The sequence below is a fragment of the Eptesicus fuscus genome, chromosome 10 (genome assembly GCF_027574615.1).
Source record: "Eptesicus fuscus isolate TK198812 chromosome 10, DD_ASM_mEF_20220401, whole genome shotgun sequence".
NCBI classification, from domain to species: Eukaryota; Metazoa; Chordata; class Mammalia; order Chiroptera; family Vespertilionidae; genus Eptesicus; species Eptesicus fuscus.
The window spans coordinates 81,961,008-81,984,863 of NC_072482.1; the positions used below are offsets into that span (position 1 = coordinate 81,961,008).

The 23,856-nt window shown below is 41.6% G+C and overlaps 1 protein-coding gene and 1 long non-coding RNA gene across 6 annotated transcripts in view; one reads left to right on the forward strand and one right to left on the reverse strand.

The window, feature by feature from the left end:
* The window catches only part of TPD52L1 (TPD52 like 1), a 63,240-nt gene that overhangs the window by 33,799 nt on the left and 5,585 nt on the right, over positions 1–23,856 (reverse strand). The window lies entirely within an intron of this gene.
* On the forward strand, positions 79–7,781 carry LOC114230909 (uncharacterized). Of its 3 annotated transcripts, XR_003616872.2 has the most exons (6): positions 79–227; positions 643–898; positions 1,213–1,319; positions 3,642–3,695; positions 6,263–6,400; positions 7,281–7,781. It is a non-coding gene; the product is annotated as an uncharacterized LOC114230909 (long non-coding RNA). The 3 variants fall into 3 exon arrangements; XR_008557300.1 differs by lacking the exon at positions 1,213–1,319; XR_003616874.2 differs by lacking the exon at positions 643–898.

The window sequence follows — 23,856 nt, forward strand, 5'->3', positions numbered from 1 at the left end:
TGATGCTATTAGGAGGTGGGGTCTTCAGGAGGTGATTAGGTCATGAGGGTGTAGTCCTCCTGAATGGGATTAGTGCCCTTATAAGAGGCTCCAAAGAGCTCTCTCACCCCTTCTACCATGTGAGAACACAGCAAAAAGATGCCATCCATGAACCTGTAACCAGAAGTCACCGGCAGTTGCTGAAGTGTCCCACACTTGCAGACCCACAGCCTTTGCTCATTCTGGAGGTAAATGACTACTGAAGCACATTTAAAAATTAGGTCATGTTGAATTATGGAGAAACCATGCACATCTTTTGGCTCTATTTTCTGGAAACATTTCTGGTATTTTGGATGGAAAGTTTTTCAAAAAAATATATATTTAAATCTGTGGCTAGTCAACTTTCAACACATTTTAAACAAATGACTGAAATTTAGAACTGTTTTTTTAAAAATAGAAGATCAAACCATCATAAGAATTTATTAATGGAATTTATGGCAGGCTACACTTCCTGCATCAACATAGGAAGGGGCCCAGGTTCTCCTTTAAAATCCTTCCTAGTTGGCAAACAAAACTAAAAAATGAAAGTCTGCAAATGAGATGATGGAAAGAAGGGTTTTAATAATAATCATTGGCTTTAAAAAATGTATGTTCCTTTTAAAGAGGTGTCAGAAGTTTAACGTGGATGAGCAACACGAGAACATGGCAATGACTGCTGGCTCTCTCATGTGTGCCAGGGCACCCAGCCCAGGCAGTTGGGTGACGACCCGCCCACTGAGGTGACTTCACCTAACAATGGAACAGTGTGGAAATGCAATGAAAGCTGAGCTTTAAAAACTGCCCTGTGACTCCAAAGTGTTTTTATGCATGAAGTCATTGTAAAAATTTTATCAACATCTGATTTCCAATATTTTGTGATGTAAGTAGTACTCAATTCTATTTAAGGCAAGATAAACCTAAATATCTCCTTTTTCCTTTACAGTTTCATTTGACTTGAAATCATACTCTATGGGCAGAACTTAACAAGTGACCTTTTTCTTGGTGTCATGGAAATATCATCAATAATTTAGTAAATCATATGAACCTATCAAAAATTTTAGGCTGTATTATTGGTAAAAATTAAAATCCGCAAAACCTAGCCTTAGATCCTATAATCCATAGTGCAATAAACTAGTTGAGTAGTTAGACTTGCTTATTCAAATGAAAAAACAACAACATTAACTTTCCTTTTAGAATCAAGGAAAAGTTCTCTTTCGCCAGACTTGGATTGAGTTCCACAGCAGTGTCTAGCATCTATGGGCTCTTTATCTCCTTCGGTGCCAGATGAGCCAGTAATGTTGGTATGTTACCAGTATTTAACACGTTCTTTTTCCCAAGGATGAAGGAAAATCAGCCTTGTCCCTCTTCGCTATGACTCCTTAGCCAGATGGGTTTCTCAGCCTGGGCACTATTGGCATTTGGGCAGAGGGATTCTTTGTTGTGTCCTGCGCATTGTGGGATGTTTAGTAGGACATATGGCCTCTAACAGCCAGGTACCAGCAGTACCCTTCCCTCCAGGTGTGACTATTAAAAATGTCTCCAGACATTGTCCAGGGTCCCCTGTAGGACAAACAACACCCAGCTGAGACCCAGTGGGGAAGCTCTGCTCCCAGAGCCAGCTCCACACCCACAATTATGGCTCTGCGCACGTGCTGACTCTGTGTCCCCAATGTGTCAGGCACTAGGCCAGGAGTTTTATGCACATTAATTCATATGGGCAGGTATAACTATCCCTAATTTATAGATGAGAACGTTGATGTTCAGAGAGAGAGAGTGGTCAAGCTGGGTCCCCCCTGCTTTTTCTCTATTCAGGTGGCATGCTTCAGTGTGTCCCTGGACCTCCCAGTTTGGAATCTGGTCATGTGTTTGGAAACACATACCCCTGCCCCGTGCATCCATGCATGTGTGTGCAAGGATAGGACTGGAGCAGCCACTGCAAGTGAACAGAGGTGGAAAGTAAAGGAGTGGACCTTCCCAATTTTTCCATCTCCAGTGAAGCAGTGAAAAATCACTTAGCCCTGCCACTGTCGGTTTTAAATACCCCGCAAGACACTGGGAATAGAGCAGGCACAGGAGACTCAAACTGCCTGCCAGGGTTGAAAGCACTGCAGAGGCCTCCCGTGGCCGAGCTGCTCCTGCTCTAATCGGGACCCACCGGAAACGAACCACAGATCTTCTATTCTATCCCTGAAGGCAGACAGGCCTTGGGCCCCTTCTCCTCGCAGAGAGTCAAACAGCGATCAAGATCACACATTAGTCAGAGAGCCAGGGTGCTGGCTTGAGTCCCAGGGTATAATCCTAGTTCCTGGTCGGGCTTTGACAGTGGTCACCTTCTCGGACCCCAGCCTCTGCTTCTTTCATTGGAGCTTCAGGCTCACGCAGAGGTCCCCAGGCTGACTGATCGCCTTGACCAGAGGCGTTCGCCCAGCCGACACGTGTGAACTCCAGAAGTGAGCTGCTGTTAACCACACTCTGTTGGGACATTCCCTACCTCCTCCTTTCGTTTTCCTTCTTTTGGAGTCACCAGTGACTCTGCTGTTCCGGGTAGTGGATGCGCACGTGCCTCTTTTAGACTCTTTGAAAACAGCTGATGCAACCCCTCACCTCTGAGGTGCAGTGAGCTTCAATTCCCTTTGGAGTCTTCCACTTCCAGTATGTACACTTCGCTGGCTTATAGTTCCTGCCGCTCATCTGAATCCTCAGCACTAAACTGAAAGGACAAGCAAGCAACTTGGCAAGCAGTGCTAACCTTCTGGGGTACACCTTACCTGAGAGGCACTCTTGTTTCTGAAGTGTGGCCTAACTTCAAGGAAATATTAAATTATATGTTATTTTAGAAATAGCAAGTTTTCATACTTGATTAGTACCTTAATTATATTCTAAATTATAATGGAAAATAGACTTTGCTTAAAAAAAAATTCCTGTCAACTATTCTGCCGCTTAAGAATTCTGAACCTCACACTTACACTCCAAAAAGTCTTTACTTCGGGGCCAGGCAGGGGGTAAGAGGGGAGTGTCTCCTGCTTTGGGGGACAAACATTTCTCTAAAATTCTCCCTGGTAGAAAAAGAACTCAAAATGGACATGAAAATGAGCTGTGGGGAAACAAGGCAAGTTACATTTCTTGCATTTCTGAGCTTGTGAACTTGATTCAGCCCCACTCTAGACTGAATGGGGTTGACTGGGGACCTGTGTGGTTTAGAACTATTTACTTAGAGATTATGAAGGGAACAGATAAAAAACTAAAATGATTCCAGGGTTTGGAAGGTCAAAGTAGTAACATTAAAGAAAAACAACAGATTTATTCTGGAAAAGGACATCTCGAGAGATTTCACACCAGGAGGGAGGGTGTGTTAAAAGGAAAAGGGCACAGCCCTTCTCCCAGCGAGCAGGAAACAGGACGAAACATTTCAGCAAGCATGATTTTGAGTCTGTTTTAGGAAATATTTTCAGAGGATAAATTTAATGTAGCTCCTCATGGTCTAGAAAAGGCTGGGAACATCTTTTCTGGAGATCCCCAGTGGGAGAGTCACCACATGATTATTCTGATTGAAAGCACAGACTTGGCCAGATAGCTCAGGAATAGTTTTAAGGTTGCTGTTTTTTGTTTTCCTGGTCATTTAGAAAAGTGACTACGCCTTTGAGATGAATTGCAATGCCGGGTCTGCCGCTAACTGGGTAAGTGGCTCTGAGCAGGATTCTCATTCATTCTCACCTCTGTGCCTCCTACATAAAGCAAGGGGGACAGCAAGTCATACCTAGAAATCTGTTGAGATTCCATGTGAGGAGGGAGGCGGTGAGTTTAAGAATGATATCTGATATCAAATAGGTGCATGAATATGAGGGGAAAAGAAAAGTTCTATTTTCATGGAAATCTCTTGTACAATTTAAGTGGAATCAGATGAACACCAAAGACATATTATAGATAAATAATCATTTATTCCAAGTTATTTACTACCATGTACTTTATATAAACTAACAGAAAAATAGCTATATATGTGGTACATTTCTTAAAAATAATTTGGTGGTTGTTGGTCGTGCATTGAGACAGAGCCTCGTTGATAATTATTTATATTTCCTGTATTTGTAGGACAGCATACCAAAACTTATTTATACCTTAAAACTGTAATTAGGCTCTGACATGACTGAAACAATAATTAAAACTTTGGAACTGCCCCAGATGTTTCTGTGGCTAATCTAGGTTCATGTTTGATCTCATTATTATCTCTGTGACAGTCATAAGGATTAAGGATATGAGGTGAAGATTTAAAATAGAATAGAGAAAGTTTTAAGAGCAACCACAACTTTGGAAGCTATGGATAGCTTATCTTTCCTTGTTTTCCTGAGCTTTTGATGATTCATTGAGCCAAATTTAAGAGCATCATTCCAGGCCAGCTGAGTTGGAATCTTTGAGGTCAACCTTGCACATCTGTGTTTTTTTAAGCCCCACAGGTGACACTGATGGGCAGCTAATGTTGAAAAAACCACTCATTTTAAATAATATATATGATGTAAGTGGTACCATGTCAAACTCCAAAAGAAAAGAGATTTCCTTTATGCTAAGCAAAATAAGCCAGTCAGAGAAAGATAAATATCACATGATCTCACTCATTTGTGGAATATAATGATGAACATAAGCTGATGAACAAAAATAGATCCAGAGACAGAGAAGCATCGAACAGACCGTCAAACCTCAGAGGGAAGGCAGGGGAGGTTGGGAGGGGAGAGGTAAGAGATCAGCCAAAGGACTTGTATGCATGCATATAAGCATAACCAATGGACACAGACACTGGGGTGGGTGGGGAGGTGTTGAGGGCATGTGCTGGGGGGGGGGGGGAGACATATGTAATACAATATGTAATACTTTAATCAATAAAGAATAAAAGAAAAAGAAAAAAGATTTCCAAGGAGAGGTAATAGCTAGTTCAAAAGTTCTAGGTTAAAACATGAAAGGATTCAAAGATGCACGTGTTGGCTAGATGGGAATACTGTTCCCACAAGATGGGAATAGTGTTTGTCCAGTATTATCAGGGAATTCCACACAAGTGTCTGTCCCATAGACCTGAAGTTTACTTACATTATTAAAAATTATGCATTTTATACAAAATCTTTCTCTAGTTGAAGGGTGTAACAGAAATGCAGGGCATGCTTATCCTCAAAGAACAGAATATCCTCAATGTACCCAGCTAACTACAAATCAAGAAAGAATGTACTTAAATGCTTTATTTGAGGTCTAAACCATGCACTATCAGCATAAATAAAGAAAGTTTAATTCTAATAGCAAATCCCAAAGGTCTTCCTAGAGATGTTGTTTGATTTTGGACTTACAAAATAAGAGATTTTCGACGGGTAGAAATAGGGAGGGAGATCTCGTAGGGAAGAGCATTGGCAGACTATCAGAACCAACCAAGTTCAGGTATGATCAAAGGATGGAGAGTTGCTCGATTATCTGGGCTTTTTGGGGACGGCCTTGACCTGAGAAGGAGTTGGGAAGGAGAAAGGAGGCCGTAGAGAAGCACAGAAGGTTTTTGAGCCGAGGAATCATGGGCTAAGAGATGTTCTTTGAAGAAAACACTACTTTTCTGATGCTGTAATGTACCGCACTGATGACTCCAGGGGCTTTAAACAGCTTTAAACAAATGCTGAGAAATGCTGAGAAGGGAGAATTGGTGTGTCTTCCAGATCTTTCCCTGCTGTCAACTGCCATTTCTAATTCATTGTAAACTAGAAGTTGCCAAGGGAAACTAACAAGTCACACTTAATCCTATGCTTGAAATCCAAGGTGGTCCCAGTCAGGCTCTTCGGGACTAAAAGGCACGGGGCCTTGTATTAGCTGTTTGCTTTGTTCTATTTTGTTTACTTTTCAGAAAACTGTTCCACAGAATTCTCTCACTCATGACCACCTAAGAAAACTGACCTATACATCGAACTGTCCTGCTGTCCTCCAGGAAAACTAAAGCCCTTTGGGTTGTGAGCCCCTTGAAGGCCTGGCACAGCCTTTGTCCCCACAGCCCCCCAGCTCACTCTGGAAGGCGTGGGGAAGAGCTGCTGCAGAGTGAACGTCTAACAGCTTTGCGCTTGCTCATGCTGACGCTGGGAAGAGGGGGACATGCATGCGCAGAGTCTCCTCTCAAGAGGTCTATGTTCTTCATCAATATGTGTTTTGCATCTGCATGTCTTCCATGTGCATATGCATTTTACATACGTTTCCTATTTTAACATACATATGCTTTTCATACATACAGGAGCCGTGTTGCATCCTTCCTCAACACCCTGCCGCGGTGTGTGCCGCCTTGAAACCATGTCATCGAACAGAAACCTCCACACACAGGAAGTCGCTGAAAAATGGCGTGGGGATTTGTCAGCCCTCCTTCAGCCCACAGGTTCTCAGTACTTTTCTATCACTGTACTCCTGGGGGCTACGGTGGCACCCCCTCAGAAACAGTGACTCCGTGTAGCGGTGACCATCAGTAGAGAGGACAGACATGCCCCCCACTCCACCTCACCAGGAAAGCAAATCAGACAGAACAGGGGAAAGGAGGGGAGGAGGAAAATGAAAAAGGGCGATATAAACACAGCAGTGGAATAAAATGCCCTGAGTCCTTCTGCCATACTCCTCCCAGTAAACTGAGAATCGCAGTATAATAGAGAATACGGCCTTTGGTGTAAGAAGGGCCTGAGTCTAGTCCTAGCAACACAATGATTAGCTGAGTAATCCTGGCCCATAAAAGTCACAGTAACTATCTCACTCAGTTGTTTGGAGGATTAAGTGAGATTAAATTACATAAACTGTTGGGTCCAATGTCGAACACAGGGATAATGAATGGATGGTGGCAGTGATTACTGTAAACAACCAGCCAGGCAGAGCTGAACTGCACCATCAGTGCCCTTATAATTAAACTAGAAGCCCAGCGCACAAAATTGCGCACCCCGCTCACCTGCACGCGCAGCCCCGCCAAGGTCTTTGGTCGTTAAGGTGTTAGGGCCACTGGGTTTTTATAATATAGGTGCTTCCCATGGAGGGCATGGATGCTAATCAAGCCTTTCAAGAAACCAGGTGGGACACTTGGTACAGGCCCAGCTCCCACGGGAGTGGCCACACCTGGGCCTGGCTTCATCGTAAGGGGTGTGTGGGAGTCAGGGCAGAGCATGAGGGAGGCGAGTCCTGCGGGAGTGAGGGGTCGGGGCAGAAGCAGGCCCACCACCAAAGCAGACGGCGGCAAAGTGTTTGCAGCCACAGCCAATATTCTCTTTTCCCTCTAGGCTCTTCATTAACACTCAGAAAAGCGGACTCAGCAAACTAACAAAGTGGGGGGAACTCGATGCTTATTTCCTTAGCAATGAAGCTGGGCCGTCATATATATGCCTCGAGCTAAATGGACGGGTGTCCTGAGTGCTAGCCAGGTTCACCAGGCAAAGGAGAATTTCCACTTGGAATCAAAGCCATCCTCAGCTCCTCCCGGCAGTCTCCTACACCGAAGGCCCAGGGGAACCGTGATAGCTGGACAGTGTTCTCCCCCAACAGCACAGCTACAGAAGCCATCGGGAAAACTGGTGGCTATGTAGTAGCTATGTCGGGTGCTTCGTTGATAATTTTGTTCAAATCTTTTATGATTGTACTTCGATTCTGCCTTTAGAATTGCAGGTTCCACGTGCCATTATATCGTGTATATATTGGTTCTTTTTTCGTTTTTCTTGAACTTACCTTGTTTAAAAAAAGTCATAGTTCCTCATGACAAGGTATGTTGCTGTGCAATGGACAGAGCAAGGGAGCAAAAACAGGTACCTGAAGGCCACTGAGGACGGTGAGGTGTCCCACAGCTGTTAATTTCCTCCTCTATTCAGAGCTCTCTCCCCTCAGATGACAGGGAGAGAGACACACACTCAGAGCATGTTTGGTCTGACACTCAGAGCATCTGCACTCTGCGTCTCTATTTTGACAAACAACATGTGAGAATAGCCAACCAAATGGGAAGCACCGCTATTCTCCGCATCCATTATGTGACATCTAACAGCGGGTAGGCTCCTCTGCACCCTTTCAGTTAGAAGAAAGAATACCATTCACTCAATTTTGAATACATCGTTATCCTTTTTCCTTTCGAAATTAAGGAAAAACAAATTGAATCCATTATTTTCATGGAACCTAGAAAAGGACATTTGGTCTCTCTTCTTTTAGAAGAGAAGCGTGGAAAAGCTGCTGTCTGTGCTCAGGGAAACACATCCAGCGCGTGGACAATGGGCGAGAAGCAAGTGCCCAAGGACAAACTGTTCCTCTGCAAAGCCGCCCACTAGGAAATAAGGCCAGGATGATGATTGAAATAAAGAGACGGGGAAAATGCCATTTGAACAAAATAACCAAACACATACACACACACCAAAAACAAAATAAAACCCCAAGGTCAGCGAGGAATTACTCCCTTTAAAAGAAAATGTTAGTTATGTTTTGAGAGACAGCTGAATTAAGATTTTATAGCATAACACCATGTGCTATAAATACACTGAGTGGCCAGATTATTATGATCTCTGAACGAATAATAATCTGGCCACTCAGTGAGTGTGTGTATAAATATATATATATATATATGTATATATATATATATACATATATATATATATATATATATATATATATATATATATATATATTAGAGGCCTGGTGCATGAATTTGTGCATGGGTGGGCTCCGGCCAGCCTGGCCAGGGGGAGGGGACATGGTCGGTTGGCCAGCCTGCCTGCTGGTCGAACTCCTGGTCGAGGGGACAATTTGCATATTAGCCTTTTATTATACAGCATATACACTGAGTGGCCAGATTATTATGCGTTCAGAGATCATAAAAATCTGGCCACTGAGTGTAAGTCCCTATAGTTAAACGTAGAGACAAAAAAAAGGGGGGGGGCAGATATTGCATCATGTTTCCTTGGTATAGCAAAAGAGAATATATTGAGTATTCTTTAAGTCTAAGGCATGCTGATGTAATGATGATGGCTCTTGGTCCCACTGGTTTCCTGTCATCAGTTTGGTTGTTGCAATGACTCCCAGGCCACCTACTTTTGTGCTGTTTTCAGAGAGAACGACCTAGGTCTTAATTCTGAAAATGGAGCCCCAGAGGCTGTAGTCGGCTTCATTTGGGACAAGTTAGGTGTCTTATTTTTTGACACTCCTACAAACCAAGAAAAGCATATTAATTCTTGCCAGTCACAGAGTCACAGCTGATAGTTTAAAAGTATGGCCACTATCGTTCATAGAAACGCCTTCCAATCTGGCACTTCCAGTTACTTTGAGGTTCACTGTTTTCAGTTACAGAAAGAAATGGCAAATGTCTTAAGAGCAGGAAGCTCTACCTATACTTCCTTTCCATCCTAACTCCCAATACTGTGACGTTGGCAGAGAATTCTAGCAAGGAGAGGAAAATGGAAAGGTGGATTTTAGGAGTACCTATAATTTGACTTTCCCCATCTCAGCACCCCCTTTTTGTCAGGTGTCTTGTCGACTGGAAGCTATTGTTGCTACTGCTTTTACTGTACATTCTTCTTTCTGTGCTGCTTATTAGATACCTTGAGGGGAAACGTCTCAATTTATTTCAAATACTCATGTGGTAAGGAAATAAAATTAAGCTCCTATAATATCAGATTTGGAACTACTTCAGAGTAAAAAGGAAACAGCAATGGGGCTGGTGAAAAGTCTTATGGAAAAATACCAAGAAGAGAGAAGTTGCCAGTCCTCCTCCTCTGCCCTTTCCCATGTGAGGAACTAGCTTTTGACAACACCACATCAAAGGCACCGATGTTAATCACTAGGGGGGAAAGTTAGATTAAATAATAAACTTAATGGCAGGCTCTGACAGCCTTTCTTTCCTAATGAATATTTTTAAAAGTGCTTTTTAATATACATCTTACATAAGGTATACTACAAAGGATGCCATAGGCAGAGTCCATTTTCGTTTTCTTTTTGAAATTCTTTGTTCCCAAATCCAGTTAGATATAACATACATCATTTTCTTTTGTGGTCAAACCCTAAGTCATGTTTTCAAATACTTTTCACTTTAAGAGCCTACACATCAGCCACCTCTGTGCTTATGACCCACACAAATCCTGAATTGGAATGAAATGTACCACTGATCTTACTGATCTTAAGAAGAATTAATTTAGCAGTTTGCCCAACTGGGGTACTTATTATAAAAGAATGTACTTCATTGTTCTTTAGTTAGCTATGGAAAGTCTTTTTTTTTCCAACTTGAGTATATGATTTTCAAGTTTATGTGGGAAAGATAATCCAAGAATGCTTAGGGCAGAGGTGAAATCAACTGAGATGCCTTCTATTTATACCCAGATGACCAGACTATTCATGGCAGTCCCAACTGTTGGGAAACAATCATTACCTAAGGTATCAACCACAGAGTAAAAAAGCATTTGCTCCCAGTTTAAGCTAATTCTCTAAAAGTATCACAGTGCTTTGCCTACGACTTAAAACTACCTTAAGGAACCTGCTGTCAGGATGTCTTCCATATGAGCTGGCCTTACTGGCATGGACTAAATGAAAGAAAACATGCCTACGTCTGGGTTTGACCTTGCCAGCACAGTGGAAATCTTCTGACCATGGAATGCCACGCATGCAGTTTTGATAGGAGTCCTTTGATGTGGTATTTTTTTCAAACTGCAGATCACTACCCATTGAATGGGTCAGTAAGTCAACTTAATGGGCTCTGACCAGCATTTTTTAATGAAATAAAATAAAGAAGACTAGAATAGAGTAGAAATTATTAGAAATGCACATAGTAAGGGCAAGCAATGTCTCGTGAATTTTGGTTTCAGCTATAGTCCTTATTTTATATATACAAATGGGATGAGGCCACTTTTAGCTATACTCAGAACACAGCTGTGGAAGGAAGAATCAACAGCACATGAAGACAGATCCACTGAGGAATGCAAACGTGCCTTCCCACTGGATAAGTTGATGCAGCTGTTTAAACAGAGGCGAAAGGTACAGTTTCCACTGGGGTCATTGGTTTTCCCAGCTACGGTAGCTTGTTCCGAAACCTAACCTTGGTGAAATGAGCAATATGCTCGGATAACTGTGGGATATCTTATTCAATAGGTGATGCCATAGAACCTGGACACTTTCTCACTAGAAACCGCCAAAACCAGATCTCCAATAATTATTCTTAACTGTGAAGTGTTCCCCTTACTCCCCCCCTCAAACCCCCAGCTAAAACCCTTTGTTCTTCAACACCATTAAAAACCTTGGCACATAAGGAGGTATAAAAACAAAAGTGCATTTGACAGTTTCTGGAGTTAAGATAACACAAGACTTTGCTTATTTTTTGGCAATGTGTGTGTGCACATGTACATACATGATTATATATGCACATGCTTTTTTGCCACTGTTTGACAAAAATGGCATATTTATATACTCCTCTGTATCTTGCTGCTCTTACTTCAGAATTCATACTAGATATACAGTATGTGCCAAATGGTACAATTGTAAGTCATCCTTTACCACAATGCCTTGTCTAGTCTCACACATTTATTCTTCTGTAGGTTACTCTACATGCATTTTATCCAATTCCAAAATATCTTTGTTGGGACTTTAAATGAAATTACATTAACTATAGTTATTAATTCATATACTGAAGTTTTATATTCTTCTTGGATCAATTTTGGTAGTTTATATTTGGCTATGCTTTCTCTAGTTCAGGGATCAGAAAATCTGGCCTACAGTCCAAATCTGGCACTGTCTATTTTTGTAAATAAAGTTTTATTGGATCATGGACATGCCATTTGTTTTTATGATGCCTATTTGTTTTTATGGGTCCTTCAAGCTTCAGTGACAGAATAGAGTGTGACAGAGACTATTTGACCCACAAAGCTTAAAACATTTGCTGTATTGTCCTTTATAGAAAATGTTTGCAGATCCCTGCTCCATGTTTACAACTTATTTTCCAGAAGGTTGTACATGGTATTTTCCAGCTTCTAAAATTTCTTCAATGTTTTAGTTATCTTTCCTTTTTAATCTCTAACTTTGCTCTCTTTTTTTCCGGAAATAGGTTCACAAGGAGTTTGTATCTTTCCTAAAATGAACTTTTGAATTTATTTATCCTTTCTGCTACTTTGCTGGTTGCTGTTTCTGATTTTATTAATTTCTGCTTCCATCTTTTAAAATTCTCTCTTATTTTAGTGTACTTTTTTTCTAGTTTCTTAGTTTTAACTTGTATGATTTATAACTACTCTGTGTCTCATATTTTGGAGGGCTCTCATTATTTCCTAGATATTTCAGAATTTTCATTTTTACTTTACATTTGACCCAAACATGTTTTAATTTCCAAGTTGCTAAATACTTTCAGTTATATTTTAATATTTATTTCTAATATTGTTGCACAATAATTAAAGAATTTGGTCTATAAAAGCTCTTCTGAATGTTTTACGGTATTCTTCTTTCTTTCTTTTTTTTTTTTTCTTTTCTTTTTTTTTACAGAGAGGAAGGGAGAGGGATAGAGAGTCAGAAATATCGATGAGAGGGAAACATCGATCAGCTGCCTCCTGCACAGCCCCTACTGGGGATGTGCCCACAACCAAGGTACATGCCCTTGACCAGAATCGAACCTGGGACCCTTCAGTCCGCAGGCCGACGCTCTATCCACTGAGCCAAACCGGTCAGGGCGTTTTACGGTATTCTTTAGACCAAGTATTTCACTAATTTTTCTAAGTGCTTCATGGCACCAATGGAGTTAGGGTAAGAACATTAAGTTCTATATAAAGTTTTAAAATATATCCTGTTAATTCCATTTAATTAGATCATTCAAGGAATTTCTATCTTTACCTATTACCTACTATTTACTCATTAAAATACACCAGTATAAAACTGAATTATTAACTGTTCTCCCTGCAATTGTGATTGCTTTTGGTTATGGATTTCTAGCTGGTATGCCAATTGGGCATAGAATTTTATGACTTTACAAACTGTGCCTCTTTCTACAGTTTTATGCTTTCTTACTAATTTAATTATTATTCTTCATGTTTAGTTTGTTTGCTCTTTGCCTTGAGTATTTTTGCCTATCTCTGTGTTCCCTCAACCTCAAAAAAGTTAAGTATATTTCTTATAGCAACTCTCATCTATGTTTTTATTTTTATGCCAGCAGTCTCTCATTTTATGTAGGGGTATTTGCACCTTTTATATTTTAATATAACAATAGTATATTTGACTTTTTATTTTATATTTATAATTTATCTTACTCCTTTTTTTCTCTTTACTATTTTGCTGGCTTGGTAGAATTTCTATCCATTCTTATTTTTTTTCTTGTTAATTTAAAAGTTCTACCACTCTTTTCAGTTCTATAAGTTCTATAAGTTTCTTCCCTTCACAAATACGTGTATTGAAATATTCTAAAAACAAAATGCCTAATGCTAATAATCAGACAAAAATCAAATGTTTACTGTCTTATATAAATGAAACACCAATGATTTCTTCCTTCCAGATAAGTTATTCCTACATTGTCTCCCCCTACGTCTGCCTCCACTGCCAAGCCCCAGAGGCTGGCCTCCTCGGAGCCAGAGGCCCATGAGGCTTGGGTTAGGTCAGTCAGAAGCAGTCGTGGCATCTAGAGGCTGCACTTCAACCACCTCTGCTGTTCCCGCAGCTAAGCACAGACTTGAAGGCATCAGCTTTCTGCTGGGGAGGTCTCCAGGCCCTCCCCACTCTGCCCCCCAACTTCATGGTGTGACCCATTCATTGAGCTGCTGCAAACAGGAGCAGGGGTAGCACAGTTCTGCAGCCAACCGCAGGTGCAGCAGCTTGGTGACAAGGCAGGTCCCGAAGGGGTGGCTTGATCCCAAATGCTTCTGAATAGCAGCCATGACAGCAGCAACGGGGTGCCGAGTTGTTCCTGAAAGCTTAGTCTAGAGTCCACCACTTTAGCCATACAGTGAGTCTGAGGCCATTTAACATGGCTCTGGAATGCCTTCCTGTTCAGAATAGGTGTGTGGATTCTGTCCTCTGTAATTGGGCCCCAAGTCATACTCTCCCTTTCTCTCCTTAGAACTCACAGCTTTTACTAGGACAACAATAATTTCATACTTTTGGTTTTAGACAAAGTTTCCCTTTCAGTGTGTCTTTCCTTTTCTCTATTAAAGATCTTTATGTAGACCTTATCTTACATATTCCCAATTACTATCATCATTTATTTACGCTTAATCAACATTTGGGTGTCAATCAAGTTGCTAGAGGTTGGCTTTGCAGGAAAAAAGATGGTTAAACCTTGATCCTTTTCTTGTTGTTCTATAGCCACCTTTCACAGATTTTATAAATGTTTTATTCTCATACAATCCAGTGATGTTTGGTTCGTTGTTTTTGTTAAAAGCACTTCCCTTAGATCTTTCAGTGGAGTCATATGGAGAAATATCAGGGACATCAATATGTGCTTCTAATCAAGGCCCTTCCTAGGCACTCTTCATCTACCTATGTTTCTTTCCAATATTTCTATCCTATCATTTCTAACTATAAGACCTGGCTCCAAGCTCGCCCCTCCAACTGGTTCTCCTGTCCAATTCTGGGCCATCCTGGGCCACTCTGGACCTTCTGGATGCCCCAGTATTCCGCATGCACCTTATTGCTGCTTTCCAAATATGCCTTCATCCCTCTCTTCATTCCTTTTTTCCTTCATTCCTATTTATTGTACAAGGACTGATTCTATTGAAAATTCCTCAAAAAGGGGGAATTTGTCTTTTTGGCTGCCCTCGTTGTTTATAATATAGTGATTGGTATAACGTCTCAAAAATAACATTCCTTGCATTCTTAATCCCCACTGTGTGTGTGTGTGCGCGCGCGTGTGTGTGTGTGTGTGTGTGTGTGTGTGTTCATATGTGGTATACAAACACACATACAATGCACACAGTGATTTCTGAGTACTCAGTGCACAAGCTACTCAAATGATCTAGGCCTCCATTACTCCTCGTGAAATGGAGACACTGTCACCTACCACAGAGTTGTGCTTGGGAGATGAACTGGGGCCCTGTATGGCAATGCCTCCTTAGCAGTTGTCCAGGGTGCCGAGGAAGGAAATTGTAGGGATGATGATGTCTGATAGCCACGCCAGTGCTCTTCACATGCTGACTCCCTCAGCTGTTCTCAGCCAAGGTAATGTGATGTTTTCTTCTCTTAATGCGCTCCAAAAGCAAGAGGAGTGCTTTAAGACGCTGTACCCAAGGCCTGGAATGTCATCACATCCAGATGGCATTTCCCTCCCTTCTACGTTCAACCACCTCTCAAAAACCACCCCCTCAACACTCATCTCCTGACGGTTACAGAGGGAGCCTCTTCTTCCACCTCACCCTCTCCAAAAATGCAACTCCTACAGCACTCTGCTCACGACTCCAGCTCACGACTCCTGAAGAAAGGTCGCTTGTATTCATACGTGGTCAAAAGTGACAACACGGTGCAGCTGTTCGGGTTTACCTACTTTGCCTGCACTCTGTGTGCTTTTGATGTTTGTACATTTGCCTTAGAGAAGGCACAGTGCTGTTTACATTGATTTTTTTTTTCCAATGCCCAGCCAACTAACATGCTTTGACAAATATTGGCTTAATAAAGGCTCCCAGCAGTGACTCAGCATGGGTGCCTACCTGTCTTCCCGGGGTCTCTTAGTCATTATGCTTAACTGGTTTCTCTAAACCGCAGCTGCCACAGGAGCCCAGTAGTGCCTTTCTAAAGCCAGAAGTGTCCTGGGGGCAGCGCCGTCCATAAGGTTCTGTCCAGAAGGGGGGGTTTGGACAGGCACCACCGGGACGGAGGCTGTCCAAGCCAACTTTCCAAATGAAAAACTGCCCAAGAATCTCCCTCATGTCCCGGAGACTTCATGTCGTAGACCCCACAATCAGCGCACCATCCAATACGGACTAACTCCAATTCTCCTGGGAAATCCTGGCCTTTGACAACGTGGGAGAAGAGAGAAACTGCCCGGAGGCCTATGGTTCACACCATCCAAGATACCCTGAGAAGGCCTGGTTGTTCATAATTATCTATGCTGACACATTTTAGCATCTGTTTCAGTCCATCAGTGTAGCCCCAGAATCTATACATTGCCTAGCATACAGAAGAGTTCACCAAATGTTTGTCAGTAAATAAATATTATCATAAAACAACATATGCTTCTATCTAGGTCTGTCCTCAGTTACTAGTAGGAAACACCCAAATTCCTTTTTTTCTTCTTTTTTTTTTTGGCAAATTATTTTATACATTTCAGTTAGATAAGGAAACTCCTCCTCCTACTAACCATGTAGTGAATGTTCCTACATGTTACCCCAATAAACAGCATTAGATTACACTTCACAGAAGACATCAACATTGCACAAAATAGGTTCACCTACGTATTTTTTTTTTATCTTAATTGTTGAAAGTATTACATATGTCCCCTTTTTTCTCCCATTGACCCCTTATAGCCCGCTCCAGCCCCCTGCCCCAGGCCTCCACCACCCTACTGTCTGTGTCCATGGGTTATGCATATATGCATACAAGTTCTTTGGTTGATCTTTTCCCTCCCTTACACCCCCCCCCCCGCCACCCCCACCTTCCTTCTGAGATTCCACAGTTGAAACACCCAAATTCTTTAGCTATTCATCCTCTGGTATTTAAATCCCATGACACTCGTTAAGTCTCAGTTTGGTTGCCTCTCTAGAAAACAGGCAGCAGGTACTAATAAGTAAAATAGCTAGTTTGCCTCGACACTAACACTGAACTCCCCGACTACCTTAGTTCTTTGTTGTACCAGGACTAAAATGTTATTTAATTCCCTTGGTTATTCCTAAATTTTCCTGGAGAGGTATCTTATTATATTCAGGCATCCTAGCTTTCCTAAATTTTCAAGAATTTTGGTCTTGGCATTGTTACTTGTGCTAATCGTATAGATCACATATTATCAGATTTGCTAATTGCTACAAGTTAATTACTACAGGGTATAAATAAATAAATAAATAAATTATGACATCATATTTACTACTTGGTTCATTGCCTTCAGATTCTTCCCCTTTCTAGATCCTAAAGAGAAAAACAAAATGTAGTCTTGAACCCAATGTCTAAGATTACTTTAAGCCATGATTTCCCTCTCTTCTGAAATCTACACACCAGCCTCCTTCATATCACCAGAAAGTACTGTGAATACTCACAATTAGATGTATCGAAAAGCGCTCATCAAATATTTAGGGCTATATTAAGAGCAAGTCATTTGGCTGTGATTCTGTGGGTTTCAGAGAAGGAAGCTGGTGTGGTTCTGTTCCTTGGTTGAAAAGAACTCTGAGAAGGTAAATAGAAAACATTCTTGATACCTGAGTGTGTCATTGGAAGGACCAGGAAACGGTGTTCTATATTGATGTCAAATGGTCCCACTTCATTTTTACAATTTAAATTAAATTCTCCAGAATGAGGTAATGGGGTAGTAATTAATGCTCTCCTCTATGTTCCCTGATCAAGAAACAGATGAATATATACATACCAACATCTACATATACAGTTACATATTTAAAATATATATACCACATTTAATTTGCAAACTCCAGTAATTTCAGGACCTTCAAAATTAAAGTAGAACTTTGCTCAATTAAAAAATGTTATAAACTATGCTTGGCACTATGTCCAATTAGCAATTAGCAGGTGGTTCATAATTCTGGGAAAATACTCACTTTCAAATAAATCTATCTTTGGAAATGTAATAGTACAAGCCTGCCTTTCTTTTCCTTCCTTTTCTACCTTCCATCCTCACTCCATAAAGTTGACTGACTTACATCATATATGATAAACTAAATTACATAAAAATCAAGTAGGGCTTGTAGAGCAGTTATTTTAAAAGACAGAGGGACACTGAGACACATGATGACTGTTAAGGATGCTGAGTACAGCCTGCATGACAAAGTGCACACTGAAGAGCAGCAATAACCAGAGCTATGAGCTAAAGATGATGGACACATGGCGTCAGGATGGCGTCAGAGTTCTGTCCCTTGTAAGATGCAGGTGATCTTAGACTCCAGGTGGAAATGACTTTCCTTGTTGAAATGACTTTCAAACACCCCCCTTAACCAGATTGCTGTAAGATGCTGCTCCCCAGAGCAACACAGCCCTCTTAAAACCATCTCTGACTTTTTCTCAGGATGCTCAAACAATGGCACCATGCATGAGAGCAGAAAAGACTCACTTTAAAGAAGAGCTGTCTTCTCAGATTTTGGTTCCTACAAAGATCACTGGTGTTGAGTAAGTCAATTGGAGGAATAGTTAGTGCCACAGAGTGAAAAGGAAGAAATGAAAGATCATTCTGCTACATCGAAGCTATCCTGTGGAAAAGAACTTGTGTGCTAAATATATACCAGGTACAACGAAATGATCATGATTGTAAAAACAAAACAGGAGTGCCAGTCACATTATCATAAACCCTGCACAGAGAGGGAGAAGAATGATCTGCGTGTGACATGCTTTAAGCGGTTTTTAAAGTAAACCTTCAACTAAGGAAAACTGGGATGCCTACAGTGGTCCTTAGTTTACGAAGTACTTTGAGGCGTGTGGGGACTTCTGCAACTCCTATTCACACTTGAGATGCCGTCTCTGAGCAGTTGCCTGCGATCAGGAGCCTGAGTGGGATGACCCTGCACTATTCCACCCTAGACATGCGCTGAGGGTCTACTTGGGTTACCCAGGGCTCTCTACACTGCACAGTGATCAACGAGAAGCTCAACAGAGCTAAAGGCGTGGTGTTTTTCCCTCTTAAATTTCATTGTCTCCTGGAGAACTAAAATTGACCAGGAAAGTGACTGGAGAAGTTGTGTCCAAATTGCAAGATAAAACCAGGAGGGATGCCTGGAATTCAGTCAGCTATGTCTGTTAAGATTGAATGGTCTGAAGACTAGGAAGGAATGCAGGGTTCCCGCAGAGATCTTTACAGTTGGGTGGACAGCGTGCTTACATTTTGTAAGAGCCAAAGAAATACAAAATCCATTCAGGTGATGTGGGATTGCAGGTTTCCCTTTAGAAGTCATGGAGTGGTGGACATGGCAATTATAAGTTCAAAGTATTCACCAGGGTCAAGAGGGGTAATCTAGTCCCAACCCAGCCTCAGTGTGTTCAGAAAGCCATGCCTCTCTGCTGGAAAGTAAGTTCAGATCAAGTCTCTGTGCAGAGTATCAATCCCAGAGAGCTGTAGAATCACCTACCACCACTCACCCTACCCCCACATTCACAACCCCCTTCACCAATTTATTGTTCTCCTTAGCATTTACCAACATCTAGTACACTACATCATTTATTAATCTACATCATTTACTCTTTTTCTCTTCCCTAGAATATGAACTTCCCGAGGGAAGAAATTTTCATCTTGGTTGCTTGTGTTTTTCTAGGAATCTAGAACAGTGATATTTTAGGTATTTATTGAATAAAACACTTAGATATTTTAGGTAATTATTGAATGAAGAATTGAATGAATTAATAAAACCAAAGGTACAGAATTAGTATATTTGTGGGAAGGCATCTGAATATTTGGTATTTTATATTATGTTTGAGAGAATTTGGTCTATTGAGAGACTACCAGGCTTATCATTTCCATTTTAGTTTAACTTGGTAATTGATTTAAATGTGATTTTTAAGGGAAAATCCTACTAAATTTGCAAGTAATACCACAACATTTAAGAGAATTTTAGATTTACTATATCTATATATTTAATTTTTAGATTTAAGTACTTGGGAAGACTAGTCCACTAGAAAATTGAAGTACTTAAATGTGAAATTGAGTATATCGGCTAAATTTGTATGTCAGTGATATCCTAGTATTTAAAAATCATACTATCGGGGGGTTAATGGAGGGATGAGGACACATATGTAATACCTTAATCAATAAAGAAATTTTAAAAAATAAAAATAAATAAATAAATAAATAAATAAATAAATACCATACTATTCCAAGTTCCTTTAAAAGTAATTATTTACATTTGGTAATTTTATAAGTAGAACTAGTGGCCCAGTGCATGAAATTCGTGCACGGGGGTGGGGGGTGTCCCTCAGCCCAGCCTGCACCCTCTCCAAACTGGGACCCCTCGGAGGACATCCCTCTCGCAATCTGGGACCACTGGCTCCTAACCGCTCACCTGCCTGCCTGCCTGATCACCCCTAATGACTCTGCCTGCCAGCCTGCTCACCCCCAACTGCCCCCCTGCCTGCCTGCTCTCCCCCAACTGCCCCCTTGCCATCCTGCTCACCACCAACTGCCCCCCCCCCGCCGCTGGCCTTCTCACCCCCAACTGCGCCCCCCTGCTGGCCTGCTCACCCCCAACTCCCAACTGCTCTCCCTTCCTGGCCTGATCACCCCTAACCACCTATGCCTCGGCCCTGCCACCATGCCTTTGTCCAGAAGGTCTCCCAGTCTAATTAGCATATTGCCCTTTTATTAGTATAGATAAGATTTGCCAGCTGAACTTAAAAGTGTAACTTAAAAGTGTAAGATGGGAGCACAGGGCTGCAAGGCAGAAAACCAAGTTCCTGTTCTAATGCCCGCACAGGGGAAACCAGCCCAGGCAAATCCCCCGGTGAATGCAGTGCTCTCATCTGCACACTGAGGAGACGGTCTGAGATCGCTTATTAAGTCCCTCCCAGCTCTAAATCATAAGGCTACTTCTTAAGGACACAAAGCAGATTCAGAGTGCTGTGGAGTTGGGCGGAGAGGAGGATTACTTCCAGAGGGAAAACCAGGAGCTCATTAGTGGGATCTGACAAGCTGCACTGAGGGGAGACAGCATTCGAGGTGGACGCCTGAGCAAACGTGGGAAAGCAGGAAGTGGGTTTGGAAAAGGGGGAGTCAGAGAAAATGTCCAGTGGTGGGCCAGCCATCAAGTCTGGTCAAGAGAGCACTTCCCCAAACGTGTTGATGAATATTTGTCATCACTCAAAACTCTGATGTATGAGTAGCAGCCTTTACCAGGTCTGCTAGGATGTCAGAGATGGTTCCATAGCACCATGATAGTATTTACTTAGGACCTAAAAACTTATTAAAGAAATTATTGTATCTATTTACATAGATTTTACAGGAAGAATGTGCTTTATAAATTACACAGTAGCCTCGGAAGTTTACTTAAAAATAAGCTTATGCTAATTTATTGGTATACGGCTAGTGATGACTCAAATATCATGTTTCAGAATCCAAGCTGAGTTCCACGAAACTGGAAGAATAGCCACATAATCTGCTATTTCTGCAAAAGATTTCCTCTGCCTTAAATTCTCAACAAAGCTAAAAATCCTCTCCATTGGAAGGTCAGTGACATGCAGAGGTGAAGAGATCCATCCTCATCAATATTTCAAACGCTAGCAGGCCATCAGTGAGAACTTGGGGGAGGTAGCACATTCAGGGAAGGAAATGAGTGTTTTCAGGTTTAGTTCAATAACTACTTGCAGCACATCGAATAATGTTTTTAAGCAACACAAGAATATGGACACAGTTTCTCGTCAATGTCAATAAAGTAGCCAATCAGAGAAAGCCACACTTGTATTACAGAGGAAAATGCCACCAAATGATTGTAACTTCTATTTCTTTAAATGAGACTTTCATCTGTCCAGTTAAAATAATTTGAACAAGCCCAGTTGGGGTGGCCCAGTAGTTGAGCGTCGACCTATGAACCAGGAGGTCAAGGTTTGATTCCTATTCAGGGCACACGCCTGGGTTGTGGTCTTGATCCCAGTGAGGGGCGTGCAGGAGACAGCCGATTAATGATTCTCTCTCATCCCTGATGTTTCTATCTCTCTCTCCTTCTTCCTTCCTCTCAGAAATCAGTAAAAATATTTTTTAAAAATAATAATTTGAACAGGCGTTGCTGACCCAAGGTTTTCAACTGCCTGCAAACCAGCTGCCCACGTGAACCATTCCCCATGGCAGTGGCTGCAGCTCTCTCCTTCTCACCCCTCCTCCGCCCCTTAGGAACCTCCGCACCAGGACGGAGAGAAAGACGGGGCACCCAAAGCACGTGGTTATTTGCACATCACACACTCAGTCTAAATATTCACTCAATATTTGCTTCATGGAGATGGGGAGAAACCGAGTACCCATTTCTTTGTTTGTAAAATATACATCAGCTATCCAGTCACCATTTTTCTCTGAAGCTGTCCCACATCAAAAGTCTATTTACACAAACATTTTGAACAGGCATTGCAGAATTTATTAAAGATGCTACAAGGGAAACTGAGAAGTGGTTTACAGTATTTCTTGGGAGTACATCATTAGAAGCTTCTCTTGTCCTAAGTTTCTCTCCTCAGCCTCCCAGCATCTCATTCTCTCTTCCGTTCTATTTCTTCTCTCTCCAGGACTGCCTTTGAGGCTTTCCTCTCGCTTCCCATATTTTCCCCTTACCCTCTCCCTATCCCTCTCACTCACTTTCTTCATAAGAGCAACTTAGTTCTATCTTTACGTTGACATACCCCTACTCCATGGTCATATATGATACCATCTACTCAGTACTACTTATTCTGTCACTCATCATTTTCCCCACAAGCATTGAAAGATCGCTTTCCATGAACCAGTCACTTCTAGACCCTGGGGATATGGCAATAAGGAAAACAGTCAAAGTCCCTGCCCTCAGGGAGCTTAAATGCTCCTTGGGAGAAAAAGAAAAGAATTCATAATTGAACTGTTTTAATAAAAAAAAAATTAATTCATAATAGAAAGTGACATAGTCCTATGAAGAAAAATAAAGCAGAGTAAAGGGGAGAGACAATGATGGGGTCTCACATATATGCAATGTATATATGTACATAGACACATACATATTAAAAGTTTTTGTTTGTGCCCTAGCTGGTTTGGCTCAGTGGATAGAGCATCGACCTGCGGACTCAAGGGTCCCGGGTTCGATTCCAGTCAAGGGCACATGCCCTGGTTTCGGGCTTGATCCCCAGTGTGGGGCATGCAGGAGGCAGCCAATCAATGATTCTCTTTCATCATTGATGTTTCTATCTCTCTATCCCTCTCCCTTCCTCTCTGAAATCAATAAAAAAATATATATATATATAAAGTTTTTGTTTGTGTCTTATTTTTTAAGAACATCTAAAATAGCAAGAGCAGAAATCTAAATTTGTCCCTAGAAGCTTTTCGGGATACTCAGAAATGTTAAGCATGCTGCTAAGCAACTGACACCAGGATCTTCAAACTCCTGCCCCCGGGAGCACAGCCCTTTCTCCATGGCTTTGCATTCCGTCAGCAAGGCTGCACTGCGATACGCTACATCCCAGCCGTAATGATGTACTGTTATTACCGGAAATAACAGCTGCTCACTGATTCCCAACCCGGGGTCCACATGTCCAAGCTGTACACGTTGAAGAAAGTTCTGTAACTACTATCATTCAGTTTCCTCATCTAAGATGAGCATACTAGTAACATGACCTTCCTCATGACTTCGTTGTATTTATTAAGTAACATGACTTTTTAAAATATATATACTTTTTTTTTTTTTTACTGATTTCAGAGAGGAAGGGAGAGGGAGAAAGAGATAGAAACATCAATGATGAGACAGAATCATTGATTGGCTGCCTCCTGCATCCCCCCTACTGGGGATTGAGACATAACCTGGGCATGTGCCCTGACCTGGAATGGAACCTTGACCTTCTGGTTCATAGGTCGACACTCAACCACTGAGCAACACCGGCCAGGCTAAGTAGCATGATTTAAAAATTTTTTAAAAATATATGTATATTTTTTATTGATTTCAGAGAGAAGAAGGGAGAGGGAGAGAATGATAGAAACATCAATGATGAGAGGGAAACATTGATCAGCTGCCTCCTGCACGCCTCACACTGAGGATTGAACCCACAACCTGGGATGTGCCCCAACCAAGA